The following is a 24,808-nucleotide window of genomic DNA, read 5'->3' on the forward strand; positions in this document are numbered from 1 at the left end:
GCCACCGTGCTGCCCACGGTTATATCAGAACCAACTGTATTTCCACTTGTGTTATCAGTTCATTCATCTTTTTTCAAAATGTTGAGAACATTGAGATGAAGAGCCTTTTAATTCTATTATGTTATAACTTTTCCCCATTCTCACCTTATTTTCTGATGCACTCATGTTTGCACTTGCTGGCTATCACACTCTAGTTATAATTATTCACATCACTACCTTGCATTCTTGCCTCTGCTTTCTCATTGACCTTCCAAATTTATGAGATGAACCCTCCCTGCCCCATTTGGTTTAAATCTCTTTCCATAGGCCTAATTATGTAATTTGCCGATACACTGGCCTCAATGTGACAACTGAATCCTTTCCCCCTCATCTCAGTTCTTCTCAAGCCTGAAGAGGTGCCCTTAACCCTGGAGGAAGAAAGAAAATGGAAGAACTGCAGATGCTAGAAATCTGAAACAAAAATGGAAATTTCTGGAAAATCTCAGCAGGTCTAGCAGTAAAATAGAGAGAAGTCAGTTAACCTTTTGGGTCCGGTTCTGAAAAGGATCGAAAACATTCACTCTAGTTTCTCTCCATAGATGCTACAAGACATGCTGAGTTTATCCAGTGATTTCCGTTTTTGTCCTTAACTAGGCAGGCAACACAGCTTTTGGGACTTGCACACTTGACTGCAGTGAATTTTAAAATATATTCTCATTGACTCTATTGTCCCAAAAATTATATTATTATCACTGTCCCCACTTGAATAGCTCTCTGCACCACAATGCTCAGGTTAATTTTCTCATTCCTCCTGTTGTCCCTGTTTTAATGTACATAAATTGCAAGAAACCTAATCCTGTTGTACAATTGTAAAAGGTGAGTTTCCTCCATTTCTGCCTTTTTGATCTCCTTACATGCCTCACTTGACCACCCTCCTTCTCTGACCATGGACAAAATCAGAGGTATATGACCTTTGCAATGTGACTGTTTCCTGGAACAAAACAGCCAGATGACATTCTCTCAATTTAAGATATTGCAGTGTCCATAGCTCGGATATTGTTACCACATCAAACTAGTTTCCACCATTCCCAACATGCACAGCTGCAATGCATCACGCAGACTACCATCAACCTATGTTTAATTTAATTAATTAGATTACAAGTTAACCATTATCATAAATTGTCTGCTACTCCAAGAGGTTTAACTTTTTAAGCTATAAACATAAGACAATACTTCTACCTATTGCCCATTAAAAATACTTTGTTGAAAAAGCAGCACCCCGACCTTTCATTTAATTCCCAATTTAAGTCACTCATTTCATCACAGTTGGATCTTGTCATGCTGTGTAATAGCAAAATATGTTTAGTTTTATAGAGATGATCCTTCACACTGATTGCAACTGTTCAGTCAGTTTCATGCTCCAAGCATTAAAACCAATTCACTCTCAGTTTATTGACAGGTAACTGTCACTGCCGGTCAGTTTCTGTGAACTTGCTCTTTGCAAACGAGTTAATGTTTAAGTTTTGAGTCAATATCTGACTGCTAATCTAAATTATCATTTAAGAAAAGTTTACCAGAGAAAATCTTGCATGGAATTCCCAAGTTAGCACTTCTACTTCATTGTACTTCTCTCGACACATTTTGTGCTCTGGCACCTCTTCTAAATTTTTGATGCAACCTTTCCATTAATTGCCTGTGCATTTCCTGTGCAAGAAAATAAAACTCTTGATACACCAAAGGTTAGGAGTTTCACACTAATCGAGAGTGTTCTATTTCTCTACTTCCTCCACCAAACTGAATAATCTCCCATTCACCCACACTACAATCCATAGGCCAGCTTCATGTCCATTTAATTAATCTGTTCATCTCCCTCAGCAGACACTTAAGAGGTTAAAATAATTGCTATACTATGGAGCTGCAGAGGTCTGAACTCCTGCATTGTATTAGGGGAAAGAAAAGTTAGATTCATGCCATATAAATGCTGGGTTTCGACCAACTCCCTTCGTGGTCAATTGTTTTACCATTGCTAAATCCTCTTTATCCTGGGACTCAAGGAGCAGAATTGCCTGCTTCTGCTCAGAGTTCTTATGTTCTGTTGCCCGGGAGCTAAATTTGCTTAGCCATGCCTTCAGGCCAAGCCAGCAATGGCCGTGTACCGTGAAAGAATATCTTTAAGTGTATGTGAGGGAGCATATGCAACAAGCACTGAATGACTGAATGCATGTTGACTTGATTTTGCAAGGACCAAATTACACCAGGATGTGAAACTGAACCTTGATAATCCAGGCAAAAAAGAAATGTCAAACACAGTTCAACCAAAATGTACAAGTTGACTTTTGAATCAGCCACCTTCCAGTTGTACAAAATCGCAAATGCAGCAGAACCACACTGTGGGGAAACCTTTCTACATGGTTGCATGCAATGATTGTCTGGGTGTAGCAATCAGTGAGGAGCTCTATGTTTGTCTAGAACACTAGATATTCCTCCATGCAGTCTTCTACTGGGAGGCACCTGTAGTGTCGTCTGCAGCTGTATAAATTTAATGGTTCTGAAAGGATTCATGTTGAAGGTGCATTAGCGCCACCCAATTTCATGATGCAACAGTTATTTGATGGAGTATCAGATAGTTCAGCACAAGTTCCTGATGGAGACAAACATGTTATCTTCTGATAGTTGTAATTATGCCCGATATGTTAATGTTAGATATACCTATTGCTATTATGCAATAAATTAAACCTTTATCATGTCACATGCCTCTTGTTAAATCTTTCATGTGGTTTATCTTTCATCATTAGACAGGCCCATCGACTTAGCAAATGAAGCAAAATTGTGCCTTGACCTTTCAGCCAGGAGGCCTGGATTGAAGTCCCACTTGTTGCATAGATGCATGATGACATCTCTGAACAGGTTGATTAGAAAATGACTAGAAGTGAAGTACAACATGCAATCCTTGATTCTTTGTTCCATTGAGTAAAGAAAAATAACCAAGGAGAATTTGTACTGCCTCTGAATATTTGTGCTTGAAAATTGTTCTTAAATTCGTAACCCGAGTGTTTTGAAAGTAGTAAAATTAAAAAGTATGTGTATTAAGGCATGTCTGAATAGAAGAGAAAGAAAGAGAATTGGTGGCAGCAAATTACCCCCACCACAAACCACAGTAGCTCAGATCCAGAGCCCAGTATGGAACATGCCACCTCAAAGAAGCTGCAGATAGACAAGAGAATCCCAATTGGACTCCATCACTGAACCATAAGTGGTCAGTAGCTCACTTAATTAGCTCAAGATCAAATTAATAAGTGTAAGGTTAAGCCCTGTTGTACCCCAGATCCCATATATTTTGGAAAAATGGGGATGGGCATGAAATGGAGGCTTGAAACCAGTTTTTTCACACTATTTTCACACCTTCCTCCATTTTCAGCTCTGGCAAGTGCTTTGAGCACATTTCCAGGTAATGCAAACACGACCCTATCGACTCGTTGTGTGGAAACATTTCTTTTCTCACTCACTTTGCATTTGATTTATTCGCAAAATACTCTAAAACTGTATTCTTGGGTTCATGCTCCTTTTTATGAATAGGAGCAAATGTTTCTCATTTTCTCTCTCCAGACTCTCATGGTTTAGAAAACTTCTACCAAAGATCCTGTCAGCCTTTTCCTCCAAGGAAAGCAGTTTCAACTTGTCCACTCTTTGTTTATAACAGAAGTATTGCCTCCATGGAACCATTCTCGCATACCTCTTCTGCATTTTCTCAAATGCATTTAACTCATCAGCACACTCTACCTGCCCTTGCACCTTCAATGACTTGCAAAAAAAACCATTTACACCTAGGTCTGTCTGTTCTGACACTTCCTTCAGAATTGATATGTCCATCTGGCTGGTAGAAGGAAGGAGATTACAAATATCAGGAAGATGTATCAGTGAAATAGCACCAGACATTAAAGTAAACACTTCTGAAGGTAGATGGGTTGTAGTTAGCTCAAGGGGAGGCAGATAGAAAAGGGAAGGCTCATTTTTTTTTATTTCAGTTGTTCATTATGCAGGACTACTTTGTATCTCTTCTGGCTGCACTCCTCCCTGCCATTAAATATTCTAGCATATCTGGCTCTTTGGGACCCTCAAAGTCAAATTGCTTTGCAATTCTAATCTTGTTCAGGAACAAAACTATTAATGAAGTCCCGACTTACCCATCATGGAGCACTATTTTCAAAACTAAAATGGTATCAAGAAAAATACAGTAAAGTGTGCATGGAGCAGGGAATGCATGACCATTTTAATCAATCATGTGGTCTATTATTGCTGCATCTGGTGAGATAAAATTGACCCTACGTTGTGGCAACTATGAAACTTGATGGAAACCTTGAGGGATTCGGGGTTGGGTGGATTTTGAGATGCTAAGCTTGCAACATGGTGTAATATCGAAGGAACTTCATCTGCTCCGTGTGTGTCTCCAAGAGTTATCAGCAATTAATTCAAAATGTATACGATTTCTGCTAGGTAATTTGATTTTCTCTATTACTGATCATGAATCACTTTCTAATTTTGTTTTTGAAATGCTGGCATGGTGCCCAAACATTCAGGATGAAGCACTGTGGTGCAATGCACATTTCTCAAATTTATACTCTGAACAATTCAGACCTGCATTTGGTGGGATACTGTTTTATACCAAACTGCAACATCAGAATATTAGAGCACAAAGACTTTCCTTATTTCTGTGGTCCTGCTAAAATTTATTGAGAGTTTTGAATTATATGACTAGAATGGGAAAGCAGCTCATTGTAAAATGTGCTTCCTCATAATGTATTACAATTTGAATTTGAGGTCACTCCAACAGTTGTGCACTAAGGGTTGATCTCAGATGATCAGTGAGTCAATTTTTTTTTAACTTAAAAATTTATCATTTCAATTCCCTTTGTTAGGTTTGTGTTTTCTTTCCATTGAAAATCAACAAACTAGTTTTGCAACAACCTAAAAATTATGGGAGTGCACCTAGCTTGATGTGCTGTTTCTGATTTTTTTTTAAATCATTTTTTTTTATTGAAAGCTTAAACAAGCTCTAAATTAGTTAATGTACACATTTGTTAGTTCTTCCAGGAACACCCATATTCTGATGTGTAGAGCCTACCTTGTGAAGACAGTTAACTCTTTCAGGTATTAACTGCCTTATCAGGCACCTACCTCATTAAGTGATCTGTGTCTATTTTGCTTTAACTCTATATTATAGTCAGGCAACTGTATTTTCAAATGGTATTGGTTAAGAATGGTTTGAAAATTGTATTCTTGGAGGTTATAACTGGATTCTGATGCACCTGACATGTGATGTTCAAACATATGTCTTGTCTGCAACCATAGACTATATCATCCACATCTGCACTTGATTCCCAGGCAGGTAATACAATTCCTTCATCTTATGGGAATCCCAGTACCTCACTTCCTTAGACCAGTCTGAAGATTCTGGGTGACTGCAAAGGAATAAGAATTGTCCTTTTGAAGCGGTACCTCCCTGATGCCCATCCAGTAATTGGACACAGATGCAGAGAGGTGCTAAGATGAAATCAATTGACAAACATGAACCTTCATCAAATAAATCAACATTCTTATAAATAAGTTTCTGTTGTGTTGACTGATCAAATGCTCTGCCATGCAAACCAACCAGGGTGTCTCAGCTTGTGGGTACACAGCATGATGATACAAAGAGGAATTGAGATGGATGAAGAGGAAAACTGGAACTCCACTGTTCCTTGGAGGAGGAAGAGGTATATGACACAACAAAGCTCCAGAACCAACAGTCACCACACACAAATGCTTTCTCACCTCGAAGCCAGTTGTTGATATTGTCTCTATCAATTGCTCACATCAAAACATGGAACATCACCAAGCCTATGAGACTCCATTCCCATTTACTTTTGCTTTAAAGTTTGAATAATGATCTGATTGACATCAGTATCTTTCAAGTGTTGACTACAGTAGTAGTGATGTGAGAGGCAATAGAAAACTTTCAGGCTGCCCTGGACATTTGTCTCTGCCATGTCTGCTGTGCAGTCTAGTAAGTTGCACGTTCAAAGTCTCCCAGATTCTGAAGGCCACTCCAACACCACTAATTGGATGCCAGATATTTCCCCAAGCCAAGTAACATTGTGGAGTTGACACCCCTAAGTGTTTTTGGCATTAGTTTCTGACCCTGGACTTAGCATTCAACTCAGATATTTCTTCATGTTAAAACACAGTTAACTGCATCTGAATGAAATCTTTCTTTCGAATTTACCTTCCTGCTTTTCTGCAAACAATTTCAAGAAATAACCAATTGCGAGCAGGACAATTTGTGCAGTGTTCAGACAAATATATGTCCTTTCAGCTAATGGAATCAGGCTCTTCAGCAAAGATAACAAGCCTAATGATGATAAGTCTGAAAAATTGTTGAGATCTTAATTATTAAAATTGTTCAAGAACACAAAATAACTTCAAAATTTAAATGATATTAAAAATAGTACTTTTTAACATTTTACATGTATATTTGTAGAAATCCTTTAAGTGTATAGTGATTAGTTGAAAGCAGACTAGAATTGTCAACTGACATCTGAAGCATCTTTAGGAATTTGAAGCTGCACATTTTACTGCAGATTCCCCAGATTTCCCAATCCCAGTTTGTACTGAATTCAAAGGAATTTGCTGCATTGTTTTGATGCAGGAATATTGGGTCAATCTTTACCCTTTGGACCAAACACAGGCAAATGGGACTATTATGTTTGGAATACCTGGTCGGCATAGCTGAGTTGGACCTAAAGACCTATTTCTGTGTCCTGTGATGAAATAGTAGATGACATCAAATCAGTGTTTTCAATAATTTAATTGATTGGCCTTTTAATTTTTTCTTTACTGGTAAAAGTTCTCCTCATTACTGTTTAAACTGTCATAAATGTAATGAATCATAGTTGGCTGTCATCCTAACTACTTTCCTTTGATTCAATATGCTTTCTACTGCTCAAGTTCTGACTTAGTGGTGTTTCACTTTAATCAAACAGAGTCTGTTGCTGAGACATGCTGTTCAAATGTCAGGAAATGTATCTCGGCATACCATTTGTAATACATGGAGAGATTGTTAGGAATTGCAAGACATACATTAGCAAGATTGTTCATTTTCATTTGGTTCTTCAGTTATAAAGCATACCATGAGAAATGTAGTTTAATGTTATCTTGGAAAATTCTGCTATTAACTCGAACAACTATTCTTCCAAATGGAAGTTGAAATGTGTTAATATCCTTTAGAACACAGAACATCTCCCTTTGCAGCTGATGTTTCATCCTGCACTGTTTCACTCTCACTAACAGCTCGTGTCCCAGCTTGCCTTGTATTCCAAATAACTCCTGTCCTATTGTATCCTCTCACTGACAGGTTCCTTTTTATTCTTAATTACTGATTTGGTCATCTTTTTCCATCAAAGCTGCAGCCAATATATTTAAAAATCTATAATCAGTATTAAAGATAGCATATTTGATCAGGTATGCCATAGAAAGCACTGATTTTTTTAAAAAATGTCCATTTAAAAGTTTGAATCTGAACAGAACCTGAGGAACATCTCTGCAGAAGTTCCTCAGAATAGTGATAAAGCAACTGACATTGGTTGGGTTCAGAACAATGACTTTCCCTCCACCATAAAGCCAGAAATGGGGATGATTGCATAATATTCAACATAATTCACCACTCCACAGATGCTGGAACAGACCATGTTCAAAAGGAGAAAGATTTGCACAATATCCAGGCTTTAGACGGACAAGTGTTAAGTTACCTTTGTGCCACACAATTGCCAGGCAATGACCATCTCTGAAAATATAACCACCCTTACTTGACATTCAATGGTGTATCATCACTGAATCCCTCACTATCAAAAACCTGTCGGTTACCATTGACCAAAAACTCAACTGGACTGGCCACATTAACCCTATGGCTACAAGAGCAGGACCCAGGCTAGGAATACTGTCGCGACCAACCCACCTCCTACTCCCCAAAGCCTGTTCACTATCTACAGGGCAAAATGCTCCCCACTGCCTGAATAGTGCAGATCCAACAGTGCTCAAGAACCTTAATACAATCCAAGACAAAGTAATCTGCTTGGTTTGCAACACATCTGTAAGCATCCACTTTCTCCACCACTGATGCTCAGTGTATACTATCAATGTGCTGCAGAAATTCACGAAAGATCCTTAAGAACTTCCAAACCTATGACAACTTCTATTTAAAGTCATAGAGCCAGAGAGATGTACAGCATGGAAACAGATCCTTCGGTCCAACCCATCCATGCTGACCAGATATCCCAACCCAATTGAGTCCCACCTGCCAGCACCCAGCCCATATCCCTCCAAACCCTTCCTATTCATATACTTATCCAAATGCCTTTTAAATGTTGCAATTGTACCAGCCTCCACCACTTCCTCTGGCAGCTCATTTCATGCACATACCATACTCTGTGTGAAAAGGTTGCTCCTCAGGTCTCTTCTATATCTTTCCCCTCTCACCCTAAACCTATGCCCTCTCGTTCTGGATTCCCTGACCCCAGGAAAAGACTTTGTCTACTTATCCTATCCATGCCCCTCATAATTTTGTAAACCTCTATAAGGTCACCCCTCTGCCTCCGACCCTCCAGGGAAAACAGCCCCAGCCTATTCAGCCTCCCCCTATAGCTAAAATCCTCCGACCCTGGTAGCATCCTTGTAAATATTTTCTGAAACTTTTCAAGTTCCACAACATCTTTCCGATAGGAAGGAGACCAGAATTGCTCACAATATTCCAACAGTGGCCTAACCAATGTCCTGTACAGCCACCACATGACCTCCCAACTCCAGTACTCAATACTCTGACCAATAAAGGAAAGCATGCTAAATGCCTTCTTCACTATCCTATCTACCAGCAACTCCACTTTCAAGCATCTATGAACCTGCACTCCAAGGTCTCTTTGTTCAGCAACACTCCGTAGGACCTTACTCTTAAGTGCTGCTAAGATTTGCTTTCCCAAAATGCAACACCTCGCATTAATCTGAATTAAACTCCATCTGCCACTTCTCGGCCCATTGGCCCATCTGGTCAAGATCCTGTTGTAATCTGAGGTAACCTTTGTCGCTGTCCACTACACCTCCAATGTTTGTGTCGTCTGCAAACTTACTAACCGTACCTCTTATACTCGCATCCAGATCATTTATGTAAATGACAAAAAATAGAGGACCCAGCACGAATCCTCGTGACACTCCACTGGTCACAGGCCTCCAGTCTGAAAAACAACCCTCCACCACCACCCTCTGTCTTCCACCTTTGAGCCAGTTCTGTATCCAAATGGCTAGTTCTCCCTGCATTCTGTGAGATCTAACCTTACTAACCAATCTCCCATGGAGAACCTTGTCGAACACCTTACTGAAGTCCACATAGATCACACCTACCACTCTGCCCTCATCAATCCTCTTTCTTACTTCTTCAAAAAACTCATTCAAGTTTGTGAGACATGATCTCCCACACACAAAACCATGTTGACTATCCCTAATCAGTCCTTGCCTTTCCAAATACATGTACACCCTGTCCCTCAGGATTCCATCCAACAACTTGCCCACCACCAACGTCAGGCTCACTGGTCTATGACTTGTCCTTACCACCCTTCTTAAACAGTGGCACCATGTTAACCAACCTCCAGTCTTCTGGCACCTCACCTGTAACTATCAATGATACAAATATTTCAATAAGAGGCCCAGCAATCACTTCTCTAGCTTTCCACAGAGTTCTACGGTACACCTGATCAGGTCCTGGCAATTTATCCACCTTTGTGTGTTTCAAAACATCCAGCACTTCCTCCTCTGTAATATGGACATTTTGCAAGATGTCACCATCTATTTCCCTACTTTCTATATCTTCCATATCCTTTTCCATTGTAAATACTGATGCAAAATACTGATGCAAAATACTCATTTAGTATCTCCTCCATTTTCTATGGCTCCACACAAAGGCTGCTTTGTTGATCTTTGAGGAGCCCTATTTTCTCTTTGGTTATCCTTTTGTCCTTAATGTATTTGTAAAAAAACTCTTTGAACTTCTTTAACTCTTTTTGCCAAAGTATTTTCATGTCCCCCCTTTGCCCTCCTGATTTCCCTCTTAAGTATACTTCTACTACCTTAATACTCTTCTGAGGATTTACTCGATCTAGCCTGTGCAGTTCCTTTGTGGGATACAGAAGTGTTTAACTTCTGTGTTGCTGGACGACCTGTACCTAGCTGTAAAATGTGAAATCTTACAGAACCAGACTGAATTAGTCGTGTTTATTGAACAATGGCGGAACAGAGAGACCCTGCCCCTCGGGGAGGTAGGTGTGGGGTGCTGGGAGGTGAATGTAGATCCCCAACAGTTACCCAGAAAACATTAGAATTTAAATCCTAATGTAACTCCTGGATATCAATTAAACAAAATCCCAGACTCATCACTGAACCCCTTTCCCACTCCCCAACTCTCATGCTCTTATGCCTGACAGCTAATGTTCAACTGATCTAATATCCCCATGTTCACCTGAGATCCTACCAGGTATCTCCTTCTGATCCAATACTTCCCAACCCAACCTAAGCACTCTTCTGTTTACATGACACATTATCCCACTTGCCCACTTTGCATCCTATACCACCTAGCACCTATCTTCCACCCAACCCACCCACTCCACCCCACACACCACTCACTTACTTTCCATACTTCGCCTTTCATAGTAGGTATTAAAATGCTTGCTAGACGTTTAAATGACAGAACACAGCACTCAGTCCTGTAACAACACTTCCCAAGTGTCTTCTCAAGTAAACAGCGATGGACAATAAATATTAGCACAACTAGTGACTCAACATATAACATGTCCTCCATGACCACCTGATGAAGGAGCAGCGCTCCGAAAGCTCTTGTGCTTCCAATTAAACCTGTTGGACTATAACCTGGTGTTGTGTGATTTTTAACAACATACAACAAGTAAGTGTGAAAAAAGACAAAGGGGGCAGGGTTTCAACAATGACCCTCGGATTCTTGAACAGGAATGCTGCAGAATGGGTTTCCTGGTCAGCAACAATCAGAAGTAATTTAAATGCAAGTAGTTTTTTTAGTATGAGCAAGGTTTCTAATCCTAACCAACAATTCTGGACCAAAAGTTGTTGTTCATGGGAAAAAGTGATTTATACAAAATAACAAGTGAACAATGCTGACTTGAAGTTAGAAGCTCTGATTACTGGATTTTTTTCTCAGTTTTATTGTTAGGAGTCACAATACTTGCCTTCACTTCAGATTTATTGATTTAATATTTTGCTTGTCAAACACTATCCCAAAGCCTGTCTAGAATTGCTGCAGATTGGATAGCACAGACCTGGTGCAAAGCTTGAAAGAAGTGTACAAGTGTGGTTTGTAGGTTTTGACAAGGCATCTTCATGAAGAGCAGAAAAATAAAAATTACTGCCGTCAATAAACGTGGTGGTGGATCAATAACCATATTGAGAAAAGCTCGTTTGCAACATAACGATGATACTAATATGATATACTGAGACACTTTTGCAATCCCGTGACCTTAAATATATTGAATATCTTGCATCATTATGGAACACAAGTATTACCAAATGATTAGCAATTATATTTGCTGTGATATGATAACAGAATCTTTCAATGTTGACTTTCTGATCATTCTTCAAGGTGTCAGTTGGCACCAAATTGCTCACTATTGTGTTTCTTTTTAATTTTGATTGCACAGTCAGGAACCTTTGTGCATTTAACACTTCCTTTAAATTCAATATTATTTATTATGGTTCATCTCCTATGCAACTTCTTGTTAATTTCTACGCTGAATATGGGTTATGTTTTTCACTTTCCCTGGCTCAGTGCCTGACACCTCTTGCATGGTGAGCTCTGCAGCCTAGGACCTCTTTGACATTCAAATTATGTCACTTTTGTTCAGGAGAAAGGAAACTGCCATTCTAAGTCCCCCACCCTCCAGCTCTCTCACTGTGTCGAAAATTGGATGCAGCTCCTCTAGTTATGGTATGATGTTAGAATACAGTAGTGAATGAATAGAAATCTTCATTTTCCTCCCCTCTCTCACTTGACTGCCATGCTCTCACTGGCTGATTACTAACCACTAAAATATATTCTACTCTGGGCAATCAGTAGGCTCCAGGAGAAAGTGAAGACTGCAGATTCTGGAGAGTTAGAGTCAAATATGTGGCACTGGAAAAGCACAGCTGGTCAGGCAGCATTCAAGGAGCAGGAGAGTCGACATTCCAGGCATAAGCCTTTCATCATTCCTAAATGATGAAGGCTAATGCCTAAAATGCTGACTCTCCTGCTCCTCGGATGCTGCCTGACCTGCTGTGCTTTTCCAGCATCACAATTTTTGACTCCATCACTATGCTCCACATAGAAATAAAGAATTTTTCATTCCAAAGCTGTGCACTCTGAGTATGCCCAAAAACAAGTTTGAACAAGATCTCAAACCTGGCTGATGACTCGCTTGTGCTCGCTGACTCCCCACTTATTAACCAACATAGCATATCTCAATGATAATACATAACACTAACCATCTCTCCAAGGAGAACAGCCATGAGTTCTCTCATAGATCTTCATAACTGAAGTGTCTGAGCACTGTAACCATTCTTGTAAAGCACTTCTGTATTCTCCATATTGCAATCACAATCTTCCTGAATTGTAGTACCGAAAACTGTAAACGAAACTCCAACTGAGGTCTAATTAATATCTTGTATTGGCTCAACATAACTTCCCTGGTCTTGAATTCTATGCCATGATTAACAAAGAATGCTGTATGCTTTATTATTCACTCACCCTACCTTTCCTGCCAATTTTATTAACTTACACACATCTACACACAAACCTTCCTGCTCTTGCATTAGAGTGGTAGGAACACTTCATTTTATAGTCTGTCCTTGTTTTTCACCAAAATGAATTACTTCTCACATGTCCACATTAAATTTCACCTGCCACCTATCCACACTCAAACAACTTGCCCACCTGAAACTCTGCACTCTCCTCCTCATAGTTTATAATGCTCCCAAACTTTGTATCATCGATAAAATTGAAATTGTGCCCCACAGTTCAGAATGAAAGTCATTGTTATAAATTAGAAAAAAAAGTATGAAACCCAATGCCAACCCTTGAACTCCTCTGCACATTTTCCTCCAACTTGAAACATGAATAATTACTTCCTTTCTTGTCATGGAGTGAATTTTGATGCTCTATCCATTTAAAACTATAAACTGTAAATATTTTCTCAATGTGTTGTGTGGCACTGCATCTAATACCATTTGGAAATCCATGTGCATTACATTAACAGTATTATTCTTAGCAAACTTAGTTACCTCTTCAAACAAATTCAGCAAGTTAGTTCAACGTGATTTTCCGAATTAATCCAGATTTTCTCCATATGTTTACAAATTGTATCACAAATTGTTTCTAGGAATTTTCCACTGCTAAAATTAAATTTGAGCAGCCTAGAATTGCTGGGCTTATCCTTGCAATCATTTTTGATCAAGGATATAATATTTCCCATTCTCCAGCCCTCTGGTACCACTCCAAATCCAAGAAAGACTGAAAGATTGCAAGTGCCTGTGCAATTTGTGCTCACTTCCTTCAGGATCCTTGCATCTCATCTGGTCTTGGTGCCTTGTGAACTCTTAATAACCAACAGCTTATCCAATACTACTATGTCACTAATTTTGAACTTCTCTCATGATTGAGTTTCCTCCTCTGAAACAATGGCCTGAATAATACTTGCATCCTTCGTAAAACAAAGCAAAATGTTTGTATGATACCCCAGATGTGCCACCTACCTCAATCTTTGCATCACTTTTCCCATCACTAATTGCATGTGCTCCTCCTTTTAGCACCCATTTTATGATTTACCTGCTGGCAAAATACTTTGCATTCCCATTTGCGTCATAATCTCACTTTGCTTCTCTTATTTGCTTTCACAGTTTCCTTCTGAACCTATTATGTTCAACTTGGTTCTCAATTGTATTTTCTACCTGACACCTGTCATAGCACTTTTTTTCCATTGTTATAATTTATATTTCCTTTTATTGTCCAGGGAGCTCTTGTTCTATTTGTCTTACCTTTCCCTTTTAAGGGAATGTATTTTGACAGTTTCTAATCATCCCTTCATTGAAAGTAGTACATTATACAGCTACAGTTTATCTAACCAACATTTGGCTCCAATCTGTTTAGCCCAGCTCCATTTTTGCAGCACTAAAGACGTTTATCCTGTTGTTAATTATTCTTCTACGGACTTGGTCACTATTTTTTTTCCATCAAAATCTGATGGAACCATGATCTTTACTCCCGAAATGTATCTTCAATGACATTTGATCTACTTGGCCTATCTCATTCTCAAGACCTTGGTTAGATGAGACTAGATAGAAAATGCTCTTGAAAATTGGCCTGAAATTAATCTGAGCCGGCTTGCCTCTTGCTTCCTTTAACGCTTCCACTATGCTCGTCGATACATGGGTTACGAAAGTCTCCATGATAACTGATTTAAGATGCTTGTATATCTCTACAATTTCCTTGAGGTATTGTTCTGCCCTTGAACCTTCCCTGACAACTCTTTATCCAGTAGTATAATGCTTATCTTAACCAAGATAGCCAACCCTCCTTTTTCTTCTTTATTTCAGAATATTTAAGACCCATTCCTGTCCTCCTTTCTGACATGTTGATTGCTATCACATCATTCTTCAAACTGATGATGTGTCTGTAACTCACTAGTCTCAGTTACTGTACTTCATGCATTCATGTCAACGTTTTAACCATGATTGAGAATATTTTAATCTCTCCTGTGCTTGAGATACAACCTATTTCAAACAAAATCAATGTAAACAATTGAACAGAGTGAAAGATTCTGCCTTTTACTTCAATATCCAGTTTTCATTTCTTTATCAACCAATGGAATTATAAGTTGTACTGTTGCAATAGGTTGAACTTTTCAATGTTATGGGTAGACTGTTGCAGGTATATGCAACCTTTCTCAGTTGCCATGGCAAAGTACTAAATCATGTTTGATTTTGATATAAAATTCCTTCTCAAAGTCAATGGTATTTTGTATGGCAACGAATCATGTAATTTTGTAAAATGTAATTTTCCGGTTATGATTGAGTATAAGCTATTTTTCACTGCAGAAAACTTACCATAAGACCATAGACCATAAGACAAAGGAGTGGAAGTAAGGCCATTCGGCTCATTGAGTCCACTCCGCCATTCAATCATGGCTGATGTGCATCTCAACTCCACTTACCAGCATTCTCCCCGTAGCCCTTAATTCCTTGTGACATCAAGAATCTATCAATCTCTTAGCGTCCCGGCCTCCACTGCACTCTGCGGCAATAAATTCCACAGGCCCACCACTCTCTGGTTGAAGAAATGTCTCCGCATTTCAGTTCTGAATTGACCCCCTCTAATTTTAAGGCCATGTCCACAGATCCTAGTCTCCTCCCTAACGGAAAAAAAATCCTAGTGTCCACCCTTTCCAAGCCATGTATTATCTTGTAAGTTTCTATTAAGTCTCCCCTTTATCTTCTAAACTCCAATGAATACAATCCCAGGATCGTCAGCTGTTCCTCGTATGTTAGACCAACCATTCCAGGGAACATCTGTGTGAATCTCCGCTGGACACGTTCCAGTGCCAGTATGTCCTTCCTGAGGTGTGGGGCCCAAAACTGGACACAGTACTCCAAATGGGGCCTAACCAGAGCTTCATAATGTTACACTACAGAACAGATGCATACTTTTTCAAACAAGTCAGCAGCTCAAGTATTAAGTCAGGCTGCACATCGAAATGACCAAAATAGAGGGAAGTGTACAAATAGCCCTCTCAGCACCACTCAAGTGATTGGTTTCTTTGTGCTGTGAGGGGCAGAAATCACTGACTCTTTAGTCAAGGATCCAATACTAAACCTAAAAGTTTTTCTTTACCCAGTCAGATGTTGGTACAGGTTTGTGCAAACAAAGCCATATGTAAAAAGAAAATTGAAGCTTCAGATTATGTTTCACTTATTGCCATCCATTCCTCATCCCAAAACTCCCCTTCTTAATTTGAATCTCATTACTGATATGGAAGATTCAGAGCCATTTGCTTTTGAGGGTAAATGCTGCCACATAATTGCTGTGTTGGATGCCATATGATACCACTTTGAGATGATTCACTCTCACTTAAGGAATTCTTTTGAGAGAAGAAAGAGTCAGGACAGAAGTAAAAACTCAATGTTTTGTTTCCTGCAATGTAGATGCAGTTGTTAATGTTTGATTTTACATTGTGATGAGCTGAGAGAATTGAGCAGGAGAGTGTTTTTCTCTGTATAATCATTTTGTGTGTGAAACACCATGTTTTAAGGATGCATTTGGCAAAATCATTAGACCCACTAGTAACTACAAAATTGTTACTTAACATGCTTGTTATTGTAGAACACTTGAAAATTGAACAGTAGTTTGCGAAAAAAAAGTGAGTTAAAAATCACACATGTTGTAGTTCAACAGGTTTATTTGGAAGGGGATTCTGAATTAGAGGTGTTGGAAAAGCACAGCAGTTCAGGCAGCATCCGAAGAGCAGTAAAATCGACATTTTGGGCAAAAGCCCTTCATCATGAATACAGGCAGAGAGCCTGAAGGGTGGAGAGATAAATGAGAGGAGGGTGGGGGTGGTGAGAAAGTAGCATAGAGTACAATAGGTGAGTAGGGGAGGGGATGAAGGTAATAGGTCAGGGAGGAGGGTGGAGTGGATAGGTGGAAAAGAAGATAGGCAGGTAGGACAAGTCATGGGGACAGTGCTGAGCTGGAAGTTTGGAACTGGGATGAGGCATTGTCCCCATGACTTGTCCTACCTGCCTTTCTTCTTTTCCACCTATCTACTCCACCCTCCTCCCTGACCTATCACCTTCATCTCCTGCCCCACTCACCTATTGTACTCTATGCTACTTTCTCACCACCCCCACCCTCCTCTCATTTATCTCTCCACCCTTCAGGCACTCTGCTTGTGTTCATGATGAAGGGCTTTTGCCTGAAATGTCGATCTTACTGCTCTTCACATGCTGTCTGAACTGCTGTGCTTTTCCAGCACCTTTAATCCAGAATCCGGTTTCCAGCATCTGCAGTCATTGTTTTTACCTAGGTTTATTTGAAAGCACTAGCTTTCGGAGCACTGCTCCTTCATCAGTTGATTGTCCACCTGATGAGGGAGCAGTAATCCAAAGGCAACTTTGTACACCCCAATACAACACTGGTGTCTCCAAATCAAGAAAAACTTACACATTAACATCTACTACATCAAAACAAGGGTTGTTAGTAAAGGTACCTGAAGTTCTGTGGAGCGTGCCAGTCAAATTGGGACAAATGAAATGTGCCTTTATATATATGAAAAGTACAAATGTTGGAAAATAATTCACTTATTTTATCTTCAATGTCAGGAACTTGTAGCTTAGGGTAAGCATATTCCAAAAGCTAATTCAATCTTCCTCTGTGTGCCAGTGCAGTGTTTTAAGCACTACCTCAGAAAATCATGCCAAGCAAACATCTCATTTATCCATCCCTCCGAAAATTTCAGAATAGCATAGCCAATCCAGTGAGAGTTCAAGATGGTCGACATTTTGAATTCATGTTTAAAAAAGGAGACTTCATTCACAGAGTGCTGGCCAGTTAACTAACCAGTTCATGTATTTTTGATTTATTCATGGGATGTCAGTATTGCTGACTAGGCCAGCATTTTTTACCTATTTCCAGTTGCCTTTGGGAAGGTTGTGGTGTTGTGTGTTCTTGAACCACTGCAGTCCTTTTGTTGGAGAGCACTCACAAAACTACTAGGATAGAAATTCCAAGATGTTGACCCAGCAACAGTGAAGGAAGACAAACATATTTCCAAATCTGAAAGATGTATGATTTACAGAGGAACCTGTAGGTGAGAATGTTCCCATATAGCTGCTCCCCTTCATCTTTTTGAGGGCAATGGTTGAGAGTTTGGAATGTGCTGTCAAAGGAGCCCAATAATTGATTGTCCATTGCCTCTTGACAAATCTATTGCATTAGTTGTCAAGGGACAGTTGATCGTCTCTCTCTTTGGAGATGGTCATTGTGGGGCATTTGTGCAGAGCAAATATATTCATCAAATCTTCCACAAAAGGGGAGATGTCATGACTTGAATTAATTGAATTTTAGATACATTCCAGAGAAATAATTCAGCATTGATTGCAATTTTATAGTTTCATTGGTATTTTAAAAAGTTGATATTTATCAATTTGGAAGTGATTCACGGTTACTAATTTTTGTTGCACACTTCCTTTATTGCAAAGAATATTATTATAGTGCAACACAAAATAATTTTGATTCCACAAACATTGCTGAAGACAGGTTCACAAATGAGTTATGGGTGCATTCAAAAATAACCATATAAACCGTATTGCATAGTTAACGACCTTTTAGTTTCTCTGGACTTAAAATGCTGTTTCTCAAGTAAACTGTACATTTTGTGCATTTTGTTTTGTGCATTTTTTTAAATTCACTCAGGAAATCTGGGTATCATGCATCACTGGTTGGCCAGCATTTATTGCTCACCCCTAGTTGCCATTGACAAAGTGGCATTAAGGTATCTTCTTGAACTGCTGCAGTCCATGTGCTGTAGATAAATTCGCAATGACATTAGAGAATTAAATTGAGGATTTTGACCCAGTGGCACTCAAGGAGCAGCCATATATTTCCAAATCAAGATCATAAGTGGTTTGGAGGGGTCTTAGATATGGGGTAACTTCATAGGTGATGGTGTTTTTGGTTTTGGAAGGTGACATCTAAGGATCTTTTCTGCAATACTGCAAATTGTAGATGATATACAAGGACACTACTGAGCTTTTATGGAGGCTTTTATGTGGTTCTAATCAAATGGGTGCTATCAAGCTTCTTGAAAGTTGTTGGAGATGCACTCATCCAGGTATAGGGAGTATTCCATCAACTTATGATTTGTGCACAGGAGAGGCAGGGAGAGTCAGGAGATGTTACACACTGTAGTATTCCTAGTATCTGACCTGCTGTTTTAGCCACTGTATTTATGCACTAGTGCAGTTCAATTTCTGAACAATAATGTCTCCCAGGATGTAAATAGTGGGGGATTCAGTGATGATAGTGTCATTGAATGTCAAGGATTAATAGTTCATCTATTTTGAGAGATGGCCATTGCCTTGAATTTGTGGTGCATGTGTTATTTGCTGTTTGTCAGGCCAGAAACAGGCCCTTTGGCTCACCATGTCTACATTGACCAACAGACATTAAACTATACTAATATTATTTTACTATATTTGGATATTATCCAAATCTCATTGCATTTGAACATTTGACTGCTTCAGTACTTGAGGAGTCAGAAATGGTGCTGAGCATTGTGCAAACATCCCAGATGTCCCATCTAAAAGAATTGCCAGCCCAGAAGATAACTGGCAGCCCTCTAGTCCCAGTAAGGCCACTGGAAGTGGTGACAGTTGCTGGGACTGCAGTTAGTCCCAATGAAGAAAAGCAATAGAATCTGGTTAACCAATACTGTAGATGGAGCAGTCATGCTAAGGCCAGTTAGATAAGTACTTGCAAAAGTGGAGGGAGTGTTGGCCATATGAAAACCAAAGTAGTGGGTTCAAGAAACAGGTATAGCCTTGCCTGTCTGTGAAGCCCTTCATTGGTAACAGGGAAGCTGAACATTGCCAGATTTATGTGCTAGCATACCATGACTGGCTGATGTGGGTTGCTACTTGATTGTGCATTGCCCACTTAATGGTCTCGATTTACTTAAAAACAGGGCCTTTGAACATTGACCTCAACACTGCAAAACCCAAACAGAGGCAGGGAAGTGATGGGCATGACAATAGGTAATCTGTCAGGCCACCTGACTTTTATTAGGAGAAAGTGAGGACTGCAGATGCTGGAGATCAGAGTCAAAAGTGTAGTGTTGGAAAGGCACAGCAGGTCAGGCAACTTCTGAGGAGAAAGACCGTTGACGTTTCGAGCATAAGCTCTTCATCAGGAATGAGGAAAATAAGCTCAAGGGGATACGAGGAAAGTTTTTTTTTCACCCAGAGGTATGTAGAAATGTGAAACATGCTGTAAGAGAGGGTACTGGTACTCTCACAATATTTAAGCAACTAGTGGGTTTTGAGAAGATTTGTAGCTCAATTTGAGGTTCTGGATGCAGGTTTACTCACTGAGCTGGAAGGTTCATTTTCTGTTCTTTTCTCAGGGGGTGGTAAATCAGGTCCAAGTCAATATGTTTGTTGATAGAGTTCCGGTTGGAATGCCATGCTTCCAGGAATTCTTGTGCTTGTCTCTGTTTGGCTTGTCCTAGAATAGATGTGTTGTCCCAGTCGAAGTGGTATCCTTCCTCATCTGTATGTAAGGATAAAGGATACAAATGTAGATTTTGGCTAGTTGATGTTCATGTATCCTGGTGGCTACTTTTCTGCCTGTTTGTCCAATGTAGTGTTTTTCCAGTCCTTGCAGGGTATTTTGCAAATCAACAAACACATTGACTTGGACTCGATTTACCACCTCCTGAGAAAAAGAACAGGAAATGACATCACCAACCCAAAGAAGCCCAAACATATAAATAGAAAGCAGGAATCATCAGCAGTGGTTTGTCTGGATGCTCACTAAAGATGTTACCTAGAATGATGACAAAACATCTGAAAATGAACCTTCCAGCTGAGTGAGCAAACCTACATCCATTTAAACAACTGAATGCGCACTTAAAATGCCAAAGCATAGTGAGCTATGGATCTAGCATAGGTAAATAGCATCAGTATAATTTGATGCTTATTGGTTAATGTAGACATAGTGAACCAACAAGCCTGTTTCTCTGCAATATTACTCTGACTACATTGCAGATATTATTAGCAAAGTGAAAAATAAATCAGTAATGCAAATCTTTTTCAAAGCATTCAGTCAGGTTACGATATCTGGTTTTGGATATATTGCTTTTGTGTGAAAATCGAAACCATGACAGGATGCAGAAAAGAGACATTTAGCTGCCAAATATGATACTTCAATTAAAGATTGATTACAAAAATGGGGTCTCTTTTCACTCCTGTATTAATTTGATTGCCATCAGTTCCTAATCAACCTTTTATCTAAAATCAGAGTCATTACAATCCTGTGACCCTCAAACCTCCATTTCCCTGCTCACTCTTGTAGTAAGATGGTCTCTGCATTCAGGTAAGTGAACATTAAGAGGTTTCATTAATCACAGATATATACATGGGATGTTAAAAGAGGATATCTTCTGGAACTCTGCAACTCACGAGTTTTAGGTACTATACTCCATACATTCACATGCCTGATATAACCCTGATTTAGAATATTTTAATTTCTCCGATACTTGGAATATACTTATTAACATACTATTCTTTTCTTCTGGTGCTACCTGTCTCTCATAGTATTTGGTTCACTTTGGTATTACCCCCTCCATTGTTTTTTGGTTACCACAGCCATGCAAATTAGTCTGAAGCCTTCCAACATCACTAGCAAGATTTCCCAAAAGGAACCCTGACTTGACTCTGTTCAGGTACATAACCTAAATTTTCCAGGTATATCTTCCCCAGACCTGCAAGAATGTTAAACTCCCACTCCTGCATCTTTGCAGCCACACATTTGTCTCTCTTACCCTTGTATTTTTGTATTCACTGGAACATCTTCAGGAACCCAGTTGGTGTATTGTTGCCAATACACAACATTGTATTGTTGGCAATATAGGTGAACATCTCAAAGGAATGAGAGCTGACATTTGATTCACAAACTCTAAGACAATGTCTATCATATCCATGCAACCTGCAATTAATAGCTACACGTAATAAAATGATAGCTTGATCTAACTGGAAAAGAGTCTTCCTTTTTGTAGGTAAGCCTTATAGTTTCCTATGCAGTAAGAGGATAGAGTCACCAACCTTCATAAGTGGCAGCTGAGAACAACATAGTCAGCTTCCAGGTCTATCCAACATTTTACTCCACTATTTAATCCATATTCTGCAGCACAGATCTGTTTTTTTTTAAATGGCTCTGTTAATTTTGCTTTGGAGGGCAAGTGTAATCACTGCTTTCATTAGACAATATTAGATTTCATGTGCAGATTGATAGATATACTAATTTGAAATCAAATGCTTGACCATGTTATGATGCTAATATAACTCTGTGTGATGCAGGTTATATCATCATTAACAAGTGAGGAGGGGGTGAAGGGCTCTTCTGGTATAGTGGTGAGTCACTTCCTCTGGATCAAATAGTCCCAGGTTCAATTCCCACCCACCCCAGACATGTCTCATTATGGAAATCAAAGAACTGCAAATGCTAGAGATCTGAAACAAATAAAAACATAAATTGATGGAGAAACTGCGGCATGGTTGCTCAGTGGTTAGAACTGCTGCCTCACAATGCCAGGGACACAGTTTTGATTTCAGCCTCGGGCAACTGTCTGTGTTGAATTTCCCATGTCTGCGTGGGTTTCCTCTGGGTTCTCCGGTTTCCTCCCACAGTCCAAAGATTTGTAGGTGAATTGGCCATGCTAAATTGCCCATCGTGTTCAGGGATGTGTAAGTTAGGGTAGAATAATAGGGTAGGAAAATCGGTTTGGGTGGAATACTCTTCAGAGGGTCAGTGTGGACTTGTTGGGCCATAGGGCCTATTTCCACACTGTAGGGATTCTATGAGATTAGGTAGCATCTGTAAAAGAAAGCAGGGTTAACAGTTTCAGTCCAGCGACCCTTCTGAAGAGCCAGAAGCAGTGAGAAAGTGTATTTTGCTATTTATGCTGATAAAGTTGTGGCTGGGTGGTTGTTGGGGATTTGGAGAAGTGAGCAGTTATGTGGAGGTGGAGCCCAGAGAGAGAGAGAGAGAGAAAGAAAGGGCAGGCAGACAAAGGTTTTGTTGATAGTAAGCCAGGGAGGAAGAAAAGCTACTTAGGTGATAATGCAGAACATGATTCATTGAAAATAGACTCTGTGCTGTCCTGGGATTGTAGGAGGAGGATATAGACATAGCCAAAGAAGGAGGTGTTCATGTTTGAAAATATTAAACTCATCGTTGAGTCCTGAGGGCTGTAAAGTACCTAAGCGGAAGATCCTCTAGTTTGTGTTGAGTTTCACTGGAGTACTGCTGCAGGCCTGAGGCACACATGTTGGTAAGGGAACACAGTGGTGTGTTGAAGTGGAAGGTAACCAGAAACTTGGGGTCATTTTTTCAAGCAGAAGATAGGTGTCCCATAAAATGGTCACCCAGTCTGCATTTCATTTCCTCAATGTAAAGTGTTATCCCATATCATAACATGTCTGAATAGGTTGATGTTTTAAAAATCTACATATCTGAGGGGCTAGGTTTGTAATTAAAATTAATTAATCATCAACTTATTGCCAAACATCACCTACAGTTCATTAATTTATCAGAGCAGCTGTGTGTGAAATTTTGTCAAATTTCTTCAGACATTTGGTTTTAACCAAAAACAAGCATAATTTGACTCTATTTCTCCACTTCCTACACGCAACCATGAATTTAATTCAATTGTGAAGAAGAATAAAAGCTCAGTACCAATTTGTAAAGTAAAACAGGTTACAGCTTGCAATTAATTGACCACAAAAAATGTTAATTGATCATGTCTTGGCTAATCACTTGTGACTACTCATTCAGGTTTAAGAAAATGAGGGTATATTATTGAGAGTGGATGATGAAAACCTGCACATGCTCAATTGCATAATGTAGTAGATAATATAATTATGTTGCTGTTGCAGGAGCATGCAATCAATTTTAATGAGGATTTTAAAGAGATTATTGGACATTTTGAATTCTAAGAATCAATCTTGTACTGCTCCTGAGAATGCCCTTGTCGCTGAATATTGAATTCTGTGGTGTTGTATTGAAGAACATTAGGAAATGAGTCATCTCAAGATCTAAAATGTATCCTTATGTTACATGAAGGAAATGACAAAATTAATCAAAGCTAATTAATTATTTGAACACAGCACACAATGCATAATAACAAAGGAACAGGAGTAAGCTATTTGTGGAAATGTTACGTGACAGAGTATTCACAGTTCTATATCTGCACCACCATGCATAGGAATACAAACCAAACTGATGCAACCTGTAATTATAATTTAAACTTTGACATATACATTATATAATGTCATGATACTGAACCCTTAGGAGGGATGGAAACAGACCCTTCAGTCCAGCTCATCCATGCTGATTAGATATCCGAAATTAATCTAGTCCCATTTGCCAGCATTTTGTCCATATCCCTCTAAACCCCTCCCATTCATAGACCCATCCAGATGCCTTTTAAATGCTGTAATTGTACTAGCCTCCACCATTTCCTCTAGCAACTCATTCCATGCACGCACCACCCTCTGTGAAAAGTCCCTTTTAAATCTTTCCCTTCTCACTTTAAACCTGTGCTCTCCAGTACTGGACTTCACCATCCCAGGGAAAAGACCTTGTCTATTCAACCTATCAATACCCTTCATGATTTTATAAACCTCTATAAGGTCACCCCTCAGCTTTTGACCCTCCAGGGAAAGTAGCCCCAGCCTGTTTACTGTCTGCCTATAGCTCAAACCTTCCAATCCTGGCAACATCCTTGTAAATCTTTTTTGACCCTTTTTCAAGTTTCACAACACCTTTCCTGCAGCAGGGAGACCAAATTTACACACACTGTTCCAAAGTGGCCTAATCAATGACCTGTACAGTTGCACCATGACCTCCCCAACTCCTATCCTCAATGCACTGACCACAAAAGGCAAGCATGCCTAATGCCTTCTTCACTGTCCTATT

This window comes from Hemiscyllium ocellatum, chromosome 12, assembly GCF_020745735.1.
Source record: "Hemiscyllium ocellatum isolate sHemOce1 chromosome 12, sHemOce1.pat.X.cur, whole genome shotgun sequence".
Taxonomy (NCBI): Eukaryota; Metazoa; Chordata; class Chondrichthyes; order Orectolobiformes; family Hemiscylliidae; genus Hemiscyllium; species Hemiscyllium ocellatum.